The following is a 7,450-nucleotide window of genomic DNA, read 5'->3' as shown; positions in this document are numbered from 1 at the left end:
TCGGCTTTCCTGCTCCTCTGATGCTGCTTGACCTGCTGTGTTCATCCAGCTCTACACCTTGTTATCTCAGATTCTCCAGCATCTGCAGTTCCTACTATCTCTGATTCTGGAATGGTTATTTGCATGTTAAAAAATTACCTAAAAAGTACAAATGGAAAATATTTCTAGTATCCAGGTACACACATTCATTTTTGTGTAGTTCAGTGCTTTATTATTTGTAATAATCTTGAGGCATCATAAGTCATCACCTTAGTCCTCTGGGAGCGTATGGGCAGATAAAGCTAAAAAAGAATCAGTGTAATCTGCACTACTGTTAGTCAATCATGGATGGTCTCACAGCAGAACAGACTGCACAAACAACTCTCTCAGCTTTTGTTTGGTTTAACTCCAAGAAAGATGACTGGGTTACCACACAATACTGTGCTGGCACAAATCAAACAACAAGCCTTTGTGCTCTCTGTGCTTTGCTGCCACTGACTTTTTTCCATACACCACCACACATCAACAGTAGTTACAGTCAAACATGGGTAAATTATAGCTATGTCAAAAATGTATTTTCTCACAAGGAAATCAATTTTCCAAGAAAGACAGGAAAAATAGGACCTTTGAAGCCTGGCATTTCAAGTTTCTTCTTTGATCCTTGATTCAGTCATCTCTCCAATTAGCATTCTGTGTGAGTTAATTAACTGAAGTTACAGTAAAGAAACTTGTGCACCTTACATTGGTCACCAAAGTGAAATAGGGTTATATTAGTTTTACCCTCATTGAAAATTGACCTTACACAATCAAGGTCATGTCTTTTTAAGGTGATTTATTTTCAAAGGAAGTGAAGGAGAGACATACAAATAAATAGTCCTTAATGAAACACCTCTACAAAGCAACTTAAGTGAGCATATTTTAGATGTAGAAGTTGGTTATAATTAATGAATAGTATACATTACACTTGGGTATTAAATACCGGCTTAAATATCAGAAAGAACTAAATTCCTCTCAACATTGGCTCAATGGCAGCTGGAGAAAGATACCTATGACGGAAGGCAGTTGTGTTTGAAATTTAAGCGATCAAATTTCCAAAAATCAGACGTAATATTTTGAAAGAAAGTACAAGGGTGGTAAATGAAAATGCTTTACAGCCCTACTGTAGCCAAATCATCCTCCATGTACATCATGAATTTAAAAATAGATTCTCAAGTCTGTCAATACTCAATAATTGTAGTTATTAAAATAGTGGTCAATAGTTTTCTCAGACAGCTTGAATGCAATGGTCAAAATCCCATCTCTGAATTACAACGTTGTGAATTCGAGCCCCATTCTAAGAGACTTAAACACATCAGTTGTAAAGTTATACAGGTCTGGTGACATGGTCTACAGTGAGATTTGAGGTCAATCTTGACATTGGGACCATAAGACCATAAGATGTAGGAGCAGAAATTAGGCATTTCAGCCCCTCGAATCTGCTCCGCCATTCAATCCTGGCTGATATGTTACTCAACCCCATTGTCCCGCTTTCTCCCCATAACCCTTGATTCTCTTGACAATCAAGAACCTATCTATCTCAATCTTAAATATAGTCAATGACCTGGCCTCCACAGCCTTCTGTGGCAGTGAATTCCATAGATTCACCACTCTCTGGCTGAAGAAGTTTTTCCTCATCTCTGTTCTAAAATGTCTTCCCTTTACTCTAAGGCTGTGCCCTCAGGTCCTAGTCTCTCCTACCAATGGAAGCATCCTCCCAACATCCACTCTGTCCAGGCCATTCAGTACTCTAAGTTTCAATTAGATCCTCCCTCATCCTTCTTAACTCCAATGAGCATAGTCCCAGAGTTCTCAAACATTACTCATATGTTAAGCTTCTCATTCCTGGGACCATTCTCATGAACCTCCTCTGAACCTGCTCCAGGGCCAAAACATCCTTATTGAGATATGGGGCCCAAAACTGCACACAATACTCCAGATGTGGCCTGACCAGGGCCTTATAAAGCATCAGTCATACATCCCTGCTTTTATATTCCAGTCGTCTCAAAATAAATGCCAACATTGCATTTGCCTTCTTGACTACTGACTCAACCTGTAAGTTTACCTTGACAGAATCCTGGACTAGAACTCCTAAGTCTCTTTGCACTTCAGACTTCTGAATTTTCTCCCCATTTAGAAAATAGTCCATACTTTTATTCTTCTTACCAAAGTGCATGGCCTCACACTTTCCCACGTTGTACCCCATCTGCCTCTTCTTTGCCCACTCTCCTAATCTGTCCAAATCCTTCTGCAGCCTGCCCACCTCCTCAATATTACCTGTCCCTCCACCTATCTTTGTATCATCTGCAAACTTAGCCAGAATGTCCACAGTTCCTTCATCTAGATCATTCATGTATAAAGTGAAAAGTTGTGGTCCCAACACTGACCCTTGCAGACCATCTTGCTCCATTGTTTATACTTTTGACAAGCAGTGAGGCAAGTTTCCTGCTAGGCAGTGGCAAGTTGCCAATTTACGTGGACCATTGCTTGTTAAATGCCTTTTAATTGGACCGACTTGCTTCATTAATATGTAACTTTCTATCTCACCAAACACACAGAACAGGTTAAATGACAACAAAACGCAGCATGGAAATCAGAGCAGGTACCTGGCAGATTTAGTTTACCATTTGCTCCAAAGGGCCTCCATATTGTGTACAGCCAAACTGCATTTAATACGATCCAAAGGCACCAGCTGCACACACCCTTATGGTCATGGGAATCCAACACAGACCTGCATTGCAGGGCACACTGACAATGTGCACTGAAAGGCTGCTGCAAGGACACTTTGCTTGCAGGGACAGGTCCCCAGCTCATTGATTGGACCAGGCTGCATGTCAGGACTACTCACTTGCTCTCTTAGCAAATCACACACTTAACATCTTGCCATGCCATGGCAGTTAGCATGTTGGTCCTTCAGTCAAAGCTAAAGGCAATCAGTATTGCTGTATTGACGTACTGTTTCGCACAGTCACAAAGACAGCTACAGGAGGATATTGCCAGAGTCATCCCAAAAAATACTTTTCGTAAAGAAATCTGCAAAATCTCCAAACTACCTGATTTTCAACACCAATTAATAGAAAGCACAGACCAGTAATTTGTAATTAACAAGAAATCACTACCTGTAACAGGTCAATGGATTCCAGCTGCAGGTAAACAATTAAGTTAAAGTAAGTAAACTCTACAAATAAAAACTCTAAACTTTTTAAATAAAAACACATGGGTAGAGGGAAAGCTGGGAAAACAGTTTTGTAGTCTTTATTCATAAAACCTGGTGGGTTTGTTTTTGCTTATTTGAAGGCTTCTTCTTGACATTCCTTTTATTGAATGTTTCCACTAATTTGCAAGAGATGCAGGGTGGCTAAGTCACTTGTAAAAGGCTCTACTCATCCAGTTCAAAGTCACAACTTGCAGCATCTGCTAAAGGAAAGGTAATTTGGTTTTCTTCAAATTGAAAGTGGCCTACTGCAGAAAATTGAGAGAGACTTTGTGGTTGATGCAGATTTGCTGGTTGCTGTTCTAGTCAGACTAGTTTCTTTCTGTCTTGTTCACAGTCTGACCTGTTCAGCTCCCTGACAACCAATCGCATAGTTGTTGGTAGGTATAGAACCTTTGTCATTGATAATTAGTCCTTAGTCCACAAACTAAACAGCTTCACTTGTAAATAACCCTTTGGGTCCAGATCATCTGCGCATTGCTGGAACCCACAAGATTTTTGGGCATATCTGCTGAATGATGAGCTGTTCTGGGAACAGTGGATGGTAAGATAGGGCCAGAATTGGATGTGACAGATGCAGCAGGGGTGAGGTATGCAGTTAATGTGGTGAATTTGCTAAGATATGGTGAGAAATATTTCTTGGCTTCATGGCAGAAATCCCTTCAAAAATCTCATTGCAACTCAGACTCAGCTAAAAGAATGTAAGGGTCAGCCCAGTACCATTGGTTGACACTTTGTGTGGACTTGTGAGAGTGCTATACTATCAAAGTAACAGTCTGTTTAAGATGACCTAATTTCAAATGAAATGAAGCAGAGAGGTGTAGATATAGATAAGCTTTACTGAAACATCTCTATAAAGCAATCTAAATAGAATATATTTTAGATTTAGAGGTTGATTAGGAAAATTAGATGATGTACATCACTCTTGGGAGTTAATTACTGGTTTATGGTATCGAAATCATTTCAACTTCAGCCCAGTATCAGAGCTATTATCTTTCAAATGAGACACTGAAGTAACACTTTGTCTTCATCACTTCTAATGCATCTGCTGCCCTCAAGATAGTAAAGGTCATGGGTGAGGCACCCTCAAAGCATGGACTTTCTGCCTGCTCAAAGTATCTGTCCATGCTGTTTGGCATGCGACTATATTGACTTCTGGTTTCTGGAGCTTCTGCTGTGGAGGTCGGCAGAGTGGTGGGAAAAATTAAAGGGACTATCAGTACAGGTTTGGAAGGTGCAGTTCAAGGAGACCTGGTAGTGCATGGTACACACTGTTGTCACCGTTCTGCAGTGTTTTTTCAATTCAGTCATGGAATGTGGACATCGCTGTCTAGGCCAGCATTTATTGCCCAATCTTGCCCTTGACAAAGTGGTGTTGAGCTGCTTTTTGAGCTGATGCAGACCTTGGGGCAAAGGTACACCCACAGAGCTGTTAGGCAGGGAGTTCTAAGATTCTGACCCAGCAACAATAGACAAACAATGGTATAGTTCCAAGTTAGGAGAATTTAGAGAGCTGTTTGTCAATGATGGCATCTTTGGCAATCAGTCAGTAAGCAACTCCCTGCAGAATCCCCAGCCTCTGACTTGCTGTTGAAGTATCAGTGTATATATATACATTGCTGGTCCAGTTAAGCTTTGATCAATTGTGACCGACATGAAGTTGGTGGTGCGGTACAGTGATGGTAATAAAGTCAAGGAAGATGATTAGATTCTCTCTTGTTGGAGATAATCATTGCCTGGCACTTCTACAGGGTGGGTGAATATTACAAAGATTGACTAAGACCGTTAAATTGTTGTGTGAAATATTGTTAGTATTTTTGTGGTATAACAAAGTTTGTACTTCAAAATATGACACCATTTGATTGCTTAAAAAGTTTTTGTCTTTGTTGTGCACTCAGAAATCTTACTCAAAATTGAAGAACCAAAGAAAAACATTAAAGTTATACAACACTGAAGCACAACTACAAGGTGGCAAAGATGTAGTCATTCAGAAGCAGTGGTTTGCATTACTCAACTACGTGGAATCCTTATGACAGGATATCAAACTTTGTGCCTACTTTGTAGTGAAGTAGCTGCATTTAAGAACATTACAGACAATTGAAACAATGCTCACACATTCACCTGCAAAAATAAACATGTCAGACAAAAATAAAATTAACTTAGAGTTCAGAGCATGAAAAGTGTAAAAATACGTTATATAATCTCTTGTGCTCTGTGCTGCTTGTCTACTAGTTGACAGCATGTCAGATTGTTTGTAAATATTTTCTGGAAAAATGCCACTATTATATGTAACTGCATCACATGGCGGGAATGAAAAGACAAAACGTTAGATTTGAGGATAGAGAGTACTCACTAGCACATAACTTCTGACCTTAAAACAGAACATGGTGCACTGCCAAAGATTTTGTGGTCTATGTCAATTTAGTATCAGGATTTCTCTTGCATGACATTCTCTGAAAACAGTCAAGCTGATGGAGTTCATAAATTTTGCCTTGGGCTGAATTACTTCTCCACTTGAGTGACAATGTTTGGAGCTGCCACATCAACCCCTGTGGTTTACTGTAGCAATACTAACATACAACACTGTACATAATTCTCTTCATTTGCTAGTTGGCATAGTCATATCTGCCAGTGCAGCTGGATTGGACCTCATTTGTTCACAGTTGATTTATTGGTGCAGAAAATAAGTTGTTTTTACCTTTTTCTTTGCTGAGTGATAAAATGAAAAGTAATGAAGGTGAAAAAGGGATTACAATGCCAGCGTAAAGGGTGAAAATGTATGAAACCCTCCAGGCACTGGTGCAGGGCCTTGCATGCAAAGCTATACCCTTTTACTGACAAATCAGCCACAATATGAGTCCCTGCTGTCGGGAGCAGGATCCTGGCATACCCCATGTAATATGGCATCCTGAAACACAGCACCTAATCTTTCAGTGACTAATAGAGACTCATTTTGTACTTGAGATTTCCTTGCAAGAATCTGTAGTAAAGAAAACCTCATTTGGCAGGGGTGCTTATGCTTGTAGATCTATTGCTCATACACCTTATCCTCTTTCGAAAGAGGTAACTGCTTCATTTGGCTCAGTAGTCTCATCAAGTCTGCCCTCCTTCACATACATGGCGGTACAGAGCTACATTTCAATGGCAATGGCATTTATCATTAAAAATGGAGGAAGATATGACTTTTTTTATTGTTCATGGGATGTCATCAGCTAATTGCCTCATTAACAGTCAATCACATTGCTGTGGGTCTGGAGTCACATGTGGGCAAGACCATGTAATGACATCAAATTTCCTTCCTGAAAAAATTAGGTTTTTACATAGTCACCATTAAACTTGTCTTTTATTCCAGAATTTTATTGAATTCAAGTTTTGTCTTGGTGAGATTTGAACTCGTCCCCAGAACATTAGTCTGAATTACTAGTCCAGTGACTTTAACATTATGCCACCACCTCATGATGGTTTTGCAGCTTTGAGATCCCCTCCACCAGGTGCTTGTAGATTTAACATTATAACATGTACTTTTTCTTCTGATATGGGGCTTTTTCAAACTGTCATGGGGGATTCTTAATATTTGTCAATTATCTCTACACAGATCTCTAAGCAAGTCATGAATACACTGTCTGCTAGAGCAAGCAATTTTATCTAATTCCCCATTGACAACCTGTGATAGCATTACAGACCATTGCAATTTTACAGAGTGGCAGGATTCTCAAAGGTGCAAGGAATCATAGGTTTCACCCATCTGGCCAAGTGTGCCCCCGTACTAGCTTCAGGCAGCCAGCTACCTCTGGAGAAACAGACTCAATCTCAAGCTGCAGCTCATTCGTGAACAACAGCAACATCATATTGTGCAAGTGACTGCTTGAGTCTGTAGCAGCTGCTGCAGCACATTTAGTTTAAGTCTGTCTGGTGTGCTTATCTTATGCTGTAAAATGTACATTTTGAGGTGACTTCTGGTTGATTAAGAGTCTTAGGATCATAAGCAAAGAAACAGACCCCCTGGCCCCCCATATCAATGCTGATGAGCCACTAAGGCTCACCTCGACTGCATCTACCACACTCCCAATATAATTCACACCTATGTCTGCATCATATCAACAATAAAAAAATGTACAGAAGAACTTTCCCACTGACAGAAAATAACCTCAAATTGACAATCGGTTGCAAAGGCCTTAAAATGGAAAGAAGACTACCTTTCCCTCTAATTGACCAAACATA

At 40.0% G+C, this 7,450-nt stretch overlaps 1 long non-coding RNA gene across 1 annotated transcript; it reads left to right on the top strand.

Moving 5' to 3' along the window:
- Nucleotides 1–3,272: 3,272 nt before the first annotated feature.
- LOC125485584 lies at nucleotides 3,273–5,640 on the top strand. Its single transcript, XR_007264297.1, has 3 exons — nucleotides 3,273–3,443; nucleotides 3,567–3,609; nucleotides 5,128–5,640. It is a non-coding gene; the product is annotated as an uncharacterized LOC125485584 (long non-coding RNA).
- Nucleotides 5,641–7,450: the final 1,810 nt, after the last annotated feature.

Source organism: Rhincodon typus, chromosome 20, assembly GCF_021869965.1.
Source record: "Rhincodon typus isolate 14 chromosome 20, sRhiTyp1.1, whole genome shotgun sequence".
Lineage (NCBI taxonomy): Eukaryota > Metazoa > Chordata > Chondrichthyes > Orectolobiformes > Rhincodontidae > Rhincodon > Rhincodon typus.
Note: the sequence above shows the minus strand (reverse complement) of the source record. Positions and strands in the feature narration are given on the sequence as shown.